Here is a 14,375-nt window from a genome sequence, read left to right as displayed (position 1 = left end):
TTTAAAATTGTCATTTTTATATATAATATGGAAAAAGATTAGGTGAATCTTTGGATGAAAATTGTTGCAAAGTAGTTATTTATTGTAAGGCTCCAATTAGATTTTTAATAAGAGAAATGAATTAGTAAAATGGAATTTCATTGTATCTAGATCAAGTGATCAACATATGGCTGTGCTTGTAACTTAAATACCAATTTCATTGCAAAAAATCTGATTAATAACACTATATAATAAGTTGAATCTTTGGAGCACTGGATTTATATTTTTTTTCGTGTTTAATTTTCTATATAAATAATTGTTGTTTGGTTGATAATATCACATCAAACTTTAATTTGAATAAGATTACGAGGTAGAGTTTGAAGGGCATTTGAAGCAATCCATCTTAGCTATCCAAAAGGAGTCTCCCTCTTACAACTAATTATGTTCTAACTTCTTGAAAGTTAAAAAATGATTATCAGAGTCCGGTCATACTCCCACAGCCTCTGGTCATGATATGATAAAATAAGTAGTTAGATAAACCACTCTATAATCCAGAACCCACAAAAGAGAAGGGAAAAAAAGAGGATCTTATATTTTGCAATTTGCGAGAAAGCAATTACTCCAAAGGAGATCTAAAACCTTTATTTCCTTAACTTTCCCTCGGTCTCTTCGCATCAACATAGAACCTAAAAAATGTTAAGGATGATATGTCTTAGTTTTCTATGCATGGTGAAATTAATCCTTCAATTTGGGGGAAGAAGGGGGAAAATAGAAATCAGTTCCAAGCAGTTTGGTCCAACATCTCAAGTCGATGCTATCACAGTAGCTGAGCATTGGCTCAGAGACTCTGTTGAAGTTGGCAAATAACACCATTCCTCACATGATGCAGTAACCAAGCATTTTACATTGAATTTAATAAGCTCTACAAATGCAGTATGAAATACAGCCAATCCAAGCAATCCATAATGACATTACATTGTCTTAAAGGAGCATATGCTTACAGATATGATAGCACTTAAGTTGCTTTAGAATGAAGCAATCTCACATTATTATGAGGGGAGAAAAGATGACAAAATCTTGTACTGCTGCTAACTACGAACCATCTTCCAAAGATGCTAAGGTTGCAGCGAAAAGTATCATAGAGTATGACAAGCAATGATCCCACCTCAAATAAAGAACAAGCCAGAGAGGAGTTTGAAGGCATCCAACTTAAATATATGATAAAGGCCACTGGGTAGATGATGGGTAAAGGAGGAAGGGAGAAAAATTGCATTGAACAACACTTTATTGCTGTACAGAAAAAAACAAAGTCTCTGGAATTAATTTACAGCCTTTTCCTGAAAATTAGCATACAAGCTTTGAATTCCTGATGGTCTAAAAAGGTGTTAAATGGCTAGCAATGCCTGCCAGACTAAATACTGGCAGCTAAAAGAGAAAATTAATGTAAGATCGGATGAAAACCCTTTGGACCGTCATTTAGCTGAGCAGATCGGTCATAATTGTAGAGACATCAAATATTCCCACCTGTTGCCAACTGCTAACCAGAAACCAGAATAGTGAATTAGTGTGTGCAATAGGGTTCAAGAAAACAAGCTTAAAATAAATTGCATTGTTAACCAACAAGATAAATTGCATAATTTCACCAAGTAGTCATCAGGAAAAAACCCACAACAATGGGATATAAGAATTACTTCTTTGGTATTGGTCTTAATGTATTAGAGCTGCCTGGTCCAGCTTTAGCTCCAAAGGGTTTCAATATCTCAAACGAACACAATAGGGACTCGTCTATGCTCAACAAAGCACCAGCATTATCAAATTCACCGCAATAATTTGGAGCTGAAAATATCGTGACTAGACTCCGTTGTGCAAAAAACTCATATCCGTCCTCTACTACCTGAAAGTTCAAATGTCAGAGATACTTAATAGCTCCTTAAAAAAAAAAAAAAAGAATGAGCAAAATGATGTCAAATTTAACTGACCTGATGAGCTCTGCATAGAAGATCAAGATCATTCTTCTCCAAAAACTCAACAAGTTTATCCGCACCAAAAGTACATGAAACCCCTCTATCACTCATTCCCCACCCTTGAACCTCAAGATCAGGATCAGACCAAAGCAAATCACAAAGAAGACCATAATCTGGAATCTCAATGGCCCTCCCAATATCTCTTATTTGGTCCAAACTGGTCAACTCTGGTGAAAGCCCCCCATGCATACACAAGATTTTCTCGTCGACAAGCGCTGCAATAGGTAAGCAATTGAAGCAATCACAAAATATCTTCCAGAGCCGAATATTGAACCTCCGCTTACATTCATCATAAAAACCATATACTCTATTGATTTTTGCATCTTCATGGTTTCCCCTCAGAAGAAAGATTTTGTCAGGGTACTTTACTTTATACGCTAAAAGCAAACATATTGTCTCCAAGAAATAGGTAAGGTGAAGCCGGAGGATAGCCACCACATTCAAATATCCTTATTACATAAAAATATTGTCCATGTATATCACCTGTAACACATCAGCCATGTTACTGATATTAGAAAGAGACGAACTTTGAAGGTTGTATAAATTCAATATATTACTATGTAACACCCAGCCCAACTAATAAGAAACTAAGCTTAGTCCACTTGACCAGCCCAAATGTAAAGAGTTACAGTAGGAGACGAAAAAAAAGGATAAAGCCCTATAGAACTGGGCGGTACGACCCAGTTCGGCAGACCTTATTCCAGCTTATTTAGATTTGGCGAGTGGAGTAGGCTTTGTATTTTGATAAGGGGTTTGGATGTGTCTACCGTAGTTGAAGTTTCAGTCTAACTCTGAAACTAAAACTTATCAGTTCGAACTGGAACTAATGTGAATTTGGACCCAGTTTTGTCTGAAACATCCTATAGGCCAAATTTGTTGTGTATATGGGCAATTCAAACTAAGTCTTTATTATTTTCTAATTATTCCAGGTCCAAAAAATATTTTCCAAGATTAAGCTTAAATTTTCAAGTTTTGTGCATATTTGGAAGCATTTGATATCGGAGTCCAAAGAAATTTAGAGAAGTAAAACTTTTGACATAGTCTTAGCCAAGGTATGTTAAACCGGCCTGTACCGGCCGGTTCAGCACGTACTGTACTGGTACCGGAGCCAATCGGTATGTTCGGCCATGGAAAATGGTTCCGACTCCTATCGGTTCCTGCTGCGTACCGGTGCGAACCAGTCCGGCTTGCACCGATACCACCTGGTACTGGCGCGGGAAGAAGAAAGAGGAGGAAGAAGAACCGGACAGAAGAGGAAGAAAGAGGAAGAAAGAAGAGGAAGAAGAGAAAGAGGAGAAGAAGAAGAGGAAGAAGAAGAGAAAGAGAGACCTACCAGTACTGAGCCTCATCGAGGTGATCCTTGTCGGGGCGATCCTCGTCGACGCTTGCTCGCGGGAGAAGAGCGGAGGAGAGAGGAGAAGAAACGAGAAGGCTCGAAAAGAAGGAAGGAAATCCTGCATGGAAAACGCGTCCCGCACTGGGAACGCGTCCACAAGGGAAATGACGCCGGGAAACACGTTTCACGGTTGTAGTTTTAAGTGGAAAAATGAGGAGAACGTGCGGGAACGCGTTTCACGCGCACGGGGTTGCACGCCCGCGCTCCTGTGCTCTCTCGCACGTGCTGTTCCCGAACCGGGTCGGTACAACCAGGTTCGGTTCGGTACAGTACCGGTACTGTACCGGCATCGATGCCCACCGGTACGTTGGTACGGTCGGTACGGCAGACCTTACTCTTAGCTATCTTAAACCTTATAGATATCTATTTTTTGTATTCAAATTGTCATCAAACTACAAAATGATATACTATGATCTAAAATAATGTGAAACAAGATTCCAAATTATTTTTCTATAAGGCTTATTATAAATATAAACGCATACTTAAATAATACATATGTACATACACATATTATTTCATCATGAAACAACCAAAACATTATACTCAATGTCCCAAACAATATTTACTTAAAAATGATGTCTACTTTGTTTCTTGAATATTGATTAATCATTCTTTTTCTTGTGGATGTAAAAGATGGTAGAACCACCATTCTATTTTCAATTTTTGGATTATTTTACTATTTCCTGGCCAAAGTGTCTGAAGCAGGAGCGAGAACTACCCGAACTCCTGAAATAGAAGCTCATTTCACTCGTCTGAATGGGAAATGGTAATTGATACTTAGAACCTTAGTAATATGACATGTGGCAATATTTTTCATAGGTTCTGAACTTGACAGTAAGTTGTTGAGGCACCATTGCTCTCAATGCCTGTATTCTATGTGATTCTGTCCTATTTGGCCAATTTCAAACAAGCAATGATTGATATGGCATTATGATGATTCAGGGAGAATACGAGGTCAAATGAGGTAAGATGAAGAGATATGATCATAAAATAGTAGGTTTGCAACAAATAGGATGGTGGCTTCTATGCAATGATCTGAAACTTGGATTGTCATGGACAGGAACCAGCCAAAATTGTTAGACTACGATGGATTCTAATGGAACTGAGAATCCCTAGTTTTGGAATTATGCTCTGAGCAATCACCAATTTTGGACATTACGAATATCCTACAAATTATCTATGCAGATATTAAGATTGATGTTAGTTAAGTATGCTAATGGGCTGGCTTTCAACCGAGCATATTAAAATTTTCAATAGGAAGGACATGACAACCCAGCCTGAACAGTAAAAAATGTGCCTAGCAAGCAGCCCTTTGCACCCCTCATTTCAACATGTAATATTTAGCTTATGTGGATATCTGTTAACAAGAAAAGTACTCCTCGAGAGAGTTTGGCTTATTGTGTTTCACAAATGCTTGAAATAGGCACAGAAACTCTCACTTAAGAGTTTCTGCAAACTGGGACTTCATTTAAAATACTGAAGGCACTAGGCTGGCCCCCTCGGGTGTATTGCCAAAATGTGGCTGTTGGTGACAACAATGAGCTCAACTCTATAATGACCACCTAGGTGGCACCAGCTCCAACCAATAAACTGCTATAGGTGGCTAAAAACCAACACAAAAGTATTAAAACAACATCTTCCAGAGTGATGAAAAAACTTTAGCCTTTCATGATCCAAGCTGGACCAAATCCACTCTATGGAACTGTCAGCTTCAGCTTTCAAGTTGAAACAGAAAAGATGAAAACCCTAAAAGAAAGCTGCATGCATGTTACAAATTTGGCAGTGATTTTCAGTTGCCAAGTTCAAACAGAAAGTACAGAGAATCTAAAGGAAAATGGCATACACAGGACAAAATTTGGTGGGTTATCTTAAGATCCAGAAGGCAATAAATGAAAAGAGAATCCACTACAATAAAAATGGCAAAAAAGAAATAATAATGAAGAGATCGGTAAACAAGAAAGCTAATATGAGACATCCAAAAACAAGTTAAGTGCACTAAGAGTTCGATGAATTCAAATTTGGTGTGAAAATGGGAAACCAAGATAATATGAAAAGGTTGTTTTCAGAGTGCATCAAATGAATCAATTGAGGATTTAATTTAGAAGAGAAAAGAAAAGGAGGATGGTTGTGCAACCAACCTTAACTATGACAAATGAAGGAAAGACTACAGATAGCTTTTGCACTAGTTACAAAAAGGCCAGCCAAAAGAATACAAGTTCATCAGTAAAAAGATCAAAGGAGAATTTGAGTAGTTTGGCAAACTGTCTTAATAACATATTAAGGAAAATGTCAATGTTAGAAGAAGGGTAGTGATATTCGTAACAAAAATAAAAATGACAAGAAAATTAACCAATTACATTGAACTAAGCTTAAAAATAAGCCATGAAAGTATGTCTATGGTGCATGTGCGCTGGAACAGAGATTATGGAAAACAGCAACATGCATAAAAATTTAATTCAGCGTCATGTTGAGAAGGTTAAATGACAAGGTTACTTGAAGTGGCATACATTTTGAAAGAAGAAAACACAACTTTTATTGGCTTGAAGAACTCATGTAATAGAAATAATATGGGCTAACTAGGTCCATGTTAAGGTAGAAAATACATTTAGATAATTTCCCTTTTTCAACATGCGTGGAGTGAAAAAAGCTTTAGGTATAGTTTTGATGATCTTGATTGCAGTGGCTTGTGAGACCTCACCAATAGTTAATACCTAAGATATGATCATTACACTATACAAAGACAATAAGCAGGAGACTCAATTATTTATGTCATTCAAGGAGATACAGTTTTGATTAATAAAATGAAAGTAAAATTGAATAAAATATTGACATCATGCTAGAAAGCACCAGATGTTAATGAAGCATAAGGCATGCAGAAGTGATAAAATAAGGACATGGTCTAATGTGATGGTCGTTGTATTGGAGACACGCAGATAAAGAAACCAAAGTATGACTAGTAGAATAGCAGACGAGTGGATGAAGCGGCGAGGTGCCTCTAGGTGTTGTGCGCGCGGCATTCATATGAAACGTAAGGAAAAATTTCAGACCACAGTAGACCAAGCAATATTAGATCAGATTATTATGCAGAGAAACAAGGTTGCATTGATTGGATATACGACGAAAGATATAAGAGAAGCCAAAATTAATAGATAAGCCCTATATATGAACGTATTGTGTGAAAATTAAAGGAAACAAAAAACTGACCGAATATATTAGCGGATAGTGTTTGTTGGTATGGCTTTGGTCACGTTATGGAGATAGCAATGTGTGGACATTCAGAACATTGTTGTTAATTTCCATTTACAAACACTGGTTATGAGGTCGCGCTTCCCTATTTTTGCTTACGTTATCTATTCGAATCTTTGCATTCCCCTTCTTAGATAAAAATCTCTTTAATCTAGTGAGAGTTCTGTTGGGTTTTGACCCACATGACCACAACGTGGTCAGTTACAGAATGAATCCCGTAACTGACTCCTAGAGAAGTGGAAACTCCCTTAATCCTTGATGTAAGGATAAGGCTTATGGGTCTCACCCTCTGCCTATTGATCGACACAGAACCAACCATCAGGGGGTGTCATTAACGCAGGGTCAAGAGGGAGAAACGAGGACTGTAGTTGTGCAGATTACTCATGGATCCAGGTACGCTTTCTTGGTTCTACATATGATCCTATTTACAGATGTGATTAACATGTGGTATCAGAGCAAGGTTCATCCTAGAACCAGATCACAGTAAAGGGGAGAACCAGAACATGGTAAAAGACCTATTTTGACAGTCCCATGGACAGTCCTCCACGGCCGCAGGGATGGATCATCCCAATGTTGGATCTAGCCGGCCATGGCACCGAGAGCCGACACGGGATCCAGCGTCGACTCTCGGCCATGGCTTCCATCCCATCCAAATGCCGGATCGGGTCGGATTCATGGATTTGAGAAACAACCCCACTCGGGGTGACCCTGCTGACGCCGGATCTGGCCGGCATATGCCGCCATGAGCCATCAGAGGATCCGGCGTAGCCGCCGGCCATGGTCTGCCTCCCACCCTTTTTTTTTAAAAAAAAAAGGGAAAACTTACCGGATGATCGTCTTCCTCTGTATTCCTGCGGGTGACGCCGTCGGGCGGCGTTTCGTCCGGCGTCGGGCCCATCCCGGTGGCGCCGTCGGGCGGCACTTCGTCCGGCGGCATGATCGCCGCCCGCCTCTCCTAAGGGCCGACGGGCTGGGTTCGGCGGAACCCTAGCCTGCCGGCGTTGCCCCTGCTGGCGTGCGACCGCCGGTGGGCTCGCCTCCGGGCGGCGAGTCCACCGGAAGGAGGCGGCGCGCTCGCCGCCCCGGAGATCAGAGGCAGGCGGGCTGGGTTCGGCGGAACCCTAGCCCGCCGCTAAAAGAGGAGGAAGACGGGTCGATCCCGACCCGTCTTCAGTTCTTTTAAAAAAAAATATATATATATTAATTTATTTCTAACGGGTCCGGGTTTTGAGTTTCGACCCGAACCCGTAATCGTTAACCCGCTGCATTTAAAAGGGCATAACAGGCAAAACGGGTTCGGGTTTTTGGGTTTTGATCCGAAACCCGAGTTCGTTTAGCCAATAGAAGGGAAATTTTCAGTTAAGCCCTTATGAAACATTTTATTTTTTCATACAGCCCTCCCGGGGATGTTAAAAGAATGAAATGTTTCTGTTTAAGTCCCTGTGAAACATTCTATTTATACTGAAGTCTTAGAGGGCTGTTACAAGATGAGAATGTTTCTATTAAGTACCTATCAAATATTTTATTTATACTGAAATCCTTTGAGGGTTGTTAAAAGATGAAATTATTTCTGTTAAGCCCCTGTGAAACATTTTATTTATGCTGACATCCTTCCAGGGCTATAAGAAACAAAATATTTTATTTTAGTCCCTATAAAGCATATTATTTATGCAGAGGTCCTCAAAATATGATAATTTAGTCCCTGTAGAATATATTATTTATGCAGAGGTCCTTGTAGGGTAATGTGATTAAAAAAAAAAAAATTATCTTTTATTCTACATTTTTGTATACTTGATAGCATGATATGACACATGTACTAATTGTGTAGATTAGTAAAATTTTACATACAAGTTTTATTTTAATGTCATATTATGAATTGTCAATCATGTGCAATGTCATTATTTTATTTTGATGTCTATATTATGAAATAGTTTGGTAGTTACCAAAGTAACCCAACTAGAATGTTTAATAGACATCAAGTCATCAAATACTCTAATCCCAGGTATTAAGATAGTGACTTTGCAAATTATGACTTACAGTTTTTCAATCATGAGATATTATGGATTGGCCCAAAGGTGCACCACTTTCAAATGATTGATTTGCTGAGTTAGGATAATTAATGAGTATCTTTGATTTAATAGGTATTGGATGCTCAAAGGCAACAGACCTATTTGAATTTTGGACCTATATCATTAATTATTCCTAGGTGAATTGGGAATCACCATAATAGTAATTTGGTGTTTCATAATTACTACTCAAAGGCGTATTATGGTAACACTGTTTATGTTATTCATCATTATTGCTAACTCAAAGTGTTAATGTTGTAAGCATTTTCTTATTGTTAATTTTCTTATTGCAGTATCAATTCCTGTTTCGCTTCATTCGCAAGCTTCATCTGTTACGATCTTTAATGAAACTAATTTCTCAAAATGGAATGAACAAGTCCAGTTTCACCTAGGTGTTCTGGATCTTGATTTAGCACTCCGATCTGAGAAACCGGCTGACATTACTGATTTGAGCAGCTCGGAAGAAAGGTCTTTTTATAAAACTTGGGAAAGATCGAACAGATTGAGCATTATGTTTATGCGGATGAGTATAGCGAACAATATCAAGTCAACGCTTCCTGAATGTGACAGTGCTCAAGCATTATTGAGAACTGTGGAAGAACGTTTCCGATCTGCTGATAAGTCTCTGGCTGGCACATTAATGGCTAAACTTACCACCATAAAATTTGATGGTACTTGTGGGATGCATGAGCATATCCTTGAAATGACAAATATAGCTGCTAAGCTGAAGGCTCTTGGGATGAATGTGAATGAATCCTTTTTGGTTCAATTTATTTTGAACTCCTTGCCTCCTCAATTTGGATCATTTCAAATTCACTATAACACTATTAAGGATAAGTGGAATGTGAATGAATTGACCAGTATGCTTGTTCAAGAGGAGACAAGACTTAAGCAACAAGGATATCATTCTGTCAATCTTGTAAGTCATGGAGCCAAGAAGAAATGGAAGAAGCCAAGAAAGGGCATGAAGAGTGGACCATCCAAGGGCAAAGAGCCTCATCATGATACCGAGGTTCATAAGAAGAAACAAAACAAAGATAGATGCCATTTTTGCAAGAAATTGGGACACTATCAGAAGGACTGCCATAAACGCAAGGCATGGTTTGAAAAGAAAGGTAAGCCTTTGGCTTATGTATGTTTTGAATCAAACCTTACTGAAGTTCCTTCTAATACTTGGTGGTTTGACTCAGGTTCTAATGTTCATGTTTCAAATACGATGCAGGGATTCCTTACAACCCAGATGCAAGATCCAAATGAGAGTTTTATCGTTTTGGGGAATGGGGTTAGAGTTCCAGTAACAGCTGTTGGAACCTATCGTTTGCTTTTAAATACTGGTTGTCATTTAGATTTGCTTCAGACTCTTTATGTTCCTTCTATTTCTAGAAATTTAATTTCTGTTTCTAAACTTGATGTTGAAGGATATTTCTTTAAAATTGGGAATGCTAGTTTGCGTCTTTTCAAAGACAATGTCTTTCTTGGTTCTGGTGTTTTGTGTGATGGCTTATATAAAGTAAATCTTGATAATCATTTTGCTGAAACACTTATGACCTTGCATCGTAATATTGGAATTAAACGAAACATGATAAATGAAAGATCTTCTAACTTGTGGCATAAAAGATTGGGTCATATATCCAAAGAAAGATTAGAGAGATTAGTAAAGGATGGAATTTTGTCAAACTTAGACTTTACTGATCTCGGTATGTGTGTAGACTGCATTAAGGGAAAGCAAACCAAACACACAAAGAAAGTTGCCACAAGAAGTGAAGAACTTCTTGAAATTATCCATACAGACATTTGTGGGCCTTTTGACTCCCCATCATTTGGTGGAGAGAAGTATTTTATCACCTTTATTGATGATTTTTCACGTTATGGTTATGTCTATTTGTTGCATGAAAAATCTCAGGCAATGGATGTCCTAGAGGTATACATTACTGAGGTTGAAAGGCAATTAGATAGAAAGGTGAAAATTGTCAGGTCTGATAGAGGTGGTGAATATTATGGTAGGTATGATGAAACAGGACAACACCCTGGCCCATTTGCTAAACTCTTAGAAAAGCATGGCATACGTGCTCAATACACTATGCTGGGAACGCCACAGCAGAATGGAGTAGCTGAAAGGCGTAATCGTACTCTTATGGATATGGTTAGGAGTATATTAAGTAATTTTCCGTTACCCATATCGTTGTGGATGGAAGCCCTTAAGACCGCTGTATACATATTAAACCGGGTTCCTAGTAAGGCAGTTCCAAAAACTCCTTTTGAGTTATGGACAGGAAGGAAACCGAGTTTAAGACATCTGCATGTTTGGGGTTGTCCGGCGGAGGCCAGAATTTATAATCCACATGAAAAGAAATTGGATTTTAGAACGATTAGTGGATACTTTATAGGTTATCCCGAAAAATCCAAAGGGTATAGGATTTACTGTCCTAACCATAGTACAAGAATTATAGAGACCGGTAATGTCAAATTCATTGAGAATGGTGAAACCAGTGGGAGTGATAAACTACAAAATGTGAAAATTCAAGAAGTTAGGGTGCAAGTCCCTTTACCCATGACTTCTAAGAAAATTGTTGTTCCTACAGTTGTCACACAGTTTAATAACAATGAACAACAAATTAATGATCAAACACTCCATAATGAAGTTATCACCACTGAACAAGTTGTAGAAGAACCACAAGGGATGACATTAAGGAGATCTCAAAGAGAAAGAAGATCTGCCATTCCAAATGATTATATGGTTTATCTACAAGAATTTGATTTTGATATAGGGACAAGGAAAGATCCGGTTTCTTTTAAACAAGCCATAGAAAGTATTGATTCTATTAAATGGATTGATGCCATGAAAGATGAGTTGAAATCAATGGATCAGAATGAAGTCTGGGATGTTGTTGATTTGCCCGAAGGTTGTAAAACAGTTGGGTGTAAGTGGGTCTTTAAGACCAAGCTCGACTCAAAGGGTAATGTTGAACGACATAAAGCCAGACTGGTGGCCAAAGATTTCACTCAGAAAGGAGGCATTGATTATAAAGAGACCTTTTCTCCTGTATCTAAAAAGGACTCATTTAGAATCATTATGGCTTTGGTTGCACATTATGATTTAGAGTTGCACCAAATGGATGTAAAAACTGCTTTTCTGAATGGGAGTTTAGATGAAGAAGTCTATATGGACCAGCCCGAAGGTTTTCCATTAAAGGGAAAAGAACACATGGTTTGCAAATTAAAGAAGTCAATATATGGTCTTAAACAAGCTTCCCGACAATGGTATCGCAAATTCAATGATACCATCATTTCCTTCGGTTTTAAGGAAAACACTGTTGATCGGTGTATATACCTGAAGGTCAGTGGGAGCAAGTTTATCTTTTTGGTCCTATATGTTGATGACATATTGCTTGCCAGTAGTGATCTTGGCTTATTGTATGAAACTAAGATTTTTCTCTCAAAGAACTTTGAAATGAAAGATATGAATGAGGCAACCTACGTGATAGGCATTGAAATATTTCGTGATCGATCACGTGGATTGTTAGGGTTGCCTCAAAAGGCATATATAGACAGAGTTCTAGAGAGATTTGGTATGGAGAATTGTTCAGCCAGTGTTGTTCCAATTCAGAAAGGGGATAAATTTAGTCTCATGCAATGCCCACAGAATGAATTGGAACGTAAGCAGATGGAAAATATACCTTATGCTTCTGCAGTTGGTAGCTTGATGTACGCTCAGACCTGTACCAGACCGGACATCAGTTTTGCAGTTGGAATGCTAGGAAGATACCAAAGTAATCCAGGGATGGATCACTGGAAAGCTGCAAAGAAGGTGATGAGATACTTGCAAGGAACAAAGAATTACATGCTTACATATAGAAAGTCAGATAGCCTTGAGGTGATTGGCTATTCGGATTCAGACTTTGCTGGATGTGTGGATAGTAGAAAGTCAACGTTTGGCTATTTGTTCCTATTAGCTGGAGGAGCAATCTCATGGAAAAGTGCCAAACAGACAAGCACTGCTTCGTCCACCATGGAAGCAGAATTTGTGGCATGCTTTGAGGCCACGGTTCATAGTTTGTGGCTGCGTAACTTTATCTCGGGACTTGGGATTGTCGACTCTATTGCCAGGCCGCTGAGAATCTTTTGTGACAATACTGCAGCCGTCCATTTCTCCAAAAACGACAAATATTCTAATGGTGCCAAGCACATCGAACTTAAATATTTTGTTGTCAAGGAGGAAGTTCAGAAACAAAATGTGTCTATAGAAAATATGAGGACAGAGCTCATGATTGCAGATCCTTTGACGAAAGGTTTACAACCGAAGACTTTTAAAGAGCATGTTGAAAGAATGGGTCTTAGTTGTAATCCATGATATTAGTTGAGGATTGTATTATGTTTATTTCTTTGACACTTAGATATAATTGATTATGTTTTTGATTTTCCTGTTCTTCAAATATATGTACATGTATGGTTTTGAATGTATGATTACAGAAATTGTCTCTGACAAAGACATAATGTTTGACCATTAAAGATATTTCTCATTTATGGACTGTGGTTAAATAATTTGCTAGTGTTGTAGTACTTGGAAGGAACTATGTCATTATGTTGATGTGGAACCGCCTTGACTCGCATTAGTAAGTTGTTTAATTATGGTATTATGATGACCCAACTGACTGTGGATTAGAATGATGCGCGCCTAATGTTTGCAGATTACTCATGGATCCAGGTACGCTTTCTTGGTTCTACATATGATCCTATTTACAGATGTGATTAACAAGTTCATGTGCTTCCACTGTAACTCCAAATACCCGAACAGAAGAAAGATCGAAACTTTATTGGCTTCATGCCGCGAAGTGGAACCTGGTAGCGTTTTTTTTTTAAATAAAAAAAAATCCCAGAAAACTTCCATGGATTTTATAATTGAGACAGAGAATCTAGACATCATTCTAACGAATCTTACAGAAAGATTCTCCAGACCACCCCAAATCCACCTCCGGATCCCAAAATTTCCTCAACTAGAAGAGATTCTTATGGCACAGACTCAAAACTAACCACCCAATAGAATCCCAACGACCTGCAATCTCATGCCCCAACTCTTCCACAAAACCAACTCATGCTCAACCCAATGCACCAACAATGGCAAGAATTCCGAGAAACCGAAAAAGGAATCAAGACAAAAGGGAATAAAACTCACCGCAGATCTTGATGGGGGCGTGGAGATCCAGGTGGGTGGGCTGGGAGAGGAAGACCCGCTTGGCCTCGACGCAGAGCAGCCGGATCTCCGACTCCGAGAGCTGGACCTGCTTCCGGCCGCCGTCGCGGCCGCCGTCGACGAGCCGCCGGACAATGTCGTCCAGGACGGCCCCCATCGATCTCTTCGTCATCATCATCTCTCTCCCGCCTTCCAAATCCCGGAGGGTTTTCCCTTCGCCTTCTCCTCCTCTCTCGATCACCTCTCCTCCCTTGCTGGATTTTCTTTTGTTCCTTTCTTTGTGGTGACGACGTGGTGGTTTACTTTTGCTGTCGGGGACAGTTTGACTTTGTGCTATTTGTTGTCGGGTTTGACCAGGTTTGGGTCCAATTTATTCTCTGGCTTCATGGTTGAGTCCAAAATTTCTAGAAATGAAGACAACCAAATATTGGCAGTGTTTGGTATAAGTTGGATAGAGTTAGCCTTGACATGGT

At 39.0% G+C, this 14,375-nt stretch overlaps 1 pseudogene; it reads right to left on the bottom strand.

Moving 5' to 3' along the window:
- Window positions 1-1,249: 1,249 nt before the first annotated feature.
- LOC103723217 lies at window positions 1,250-14,161 on the bottom strand (annotated as a pseudogene).
- Between the last annotated feature and the right edge of the window lie 214 nt (window positions 14,162-14,375).

Source organism: Phoenix dactylifera, unplaced genomic scaffold (genome assembly GCF_009389715.1).
Source record: "Phoenix dactylifera cultivar Barhee BC4 unplaced genomic scaffold, palm_55x_up_171113_PBpolish2nd_filt_p 000077F, whole genome shotgun sequence".
Classification (NCBI taxonomy): Eukaryota; Viridiplantae; Streptophyta; class Magnoliopsida; order Arecales; family Arecaceae; genus Phoenix; species Phoenix dactylifera.
This window is presented reverse-complemented; position numbering and strand designations above follow the sequence as displayed.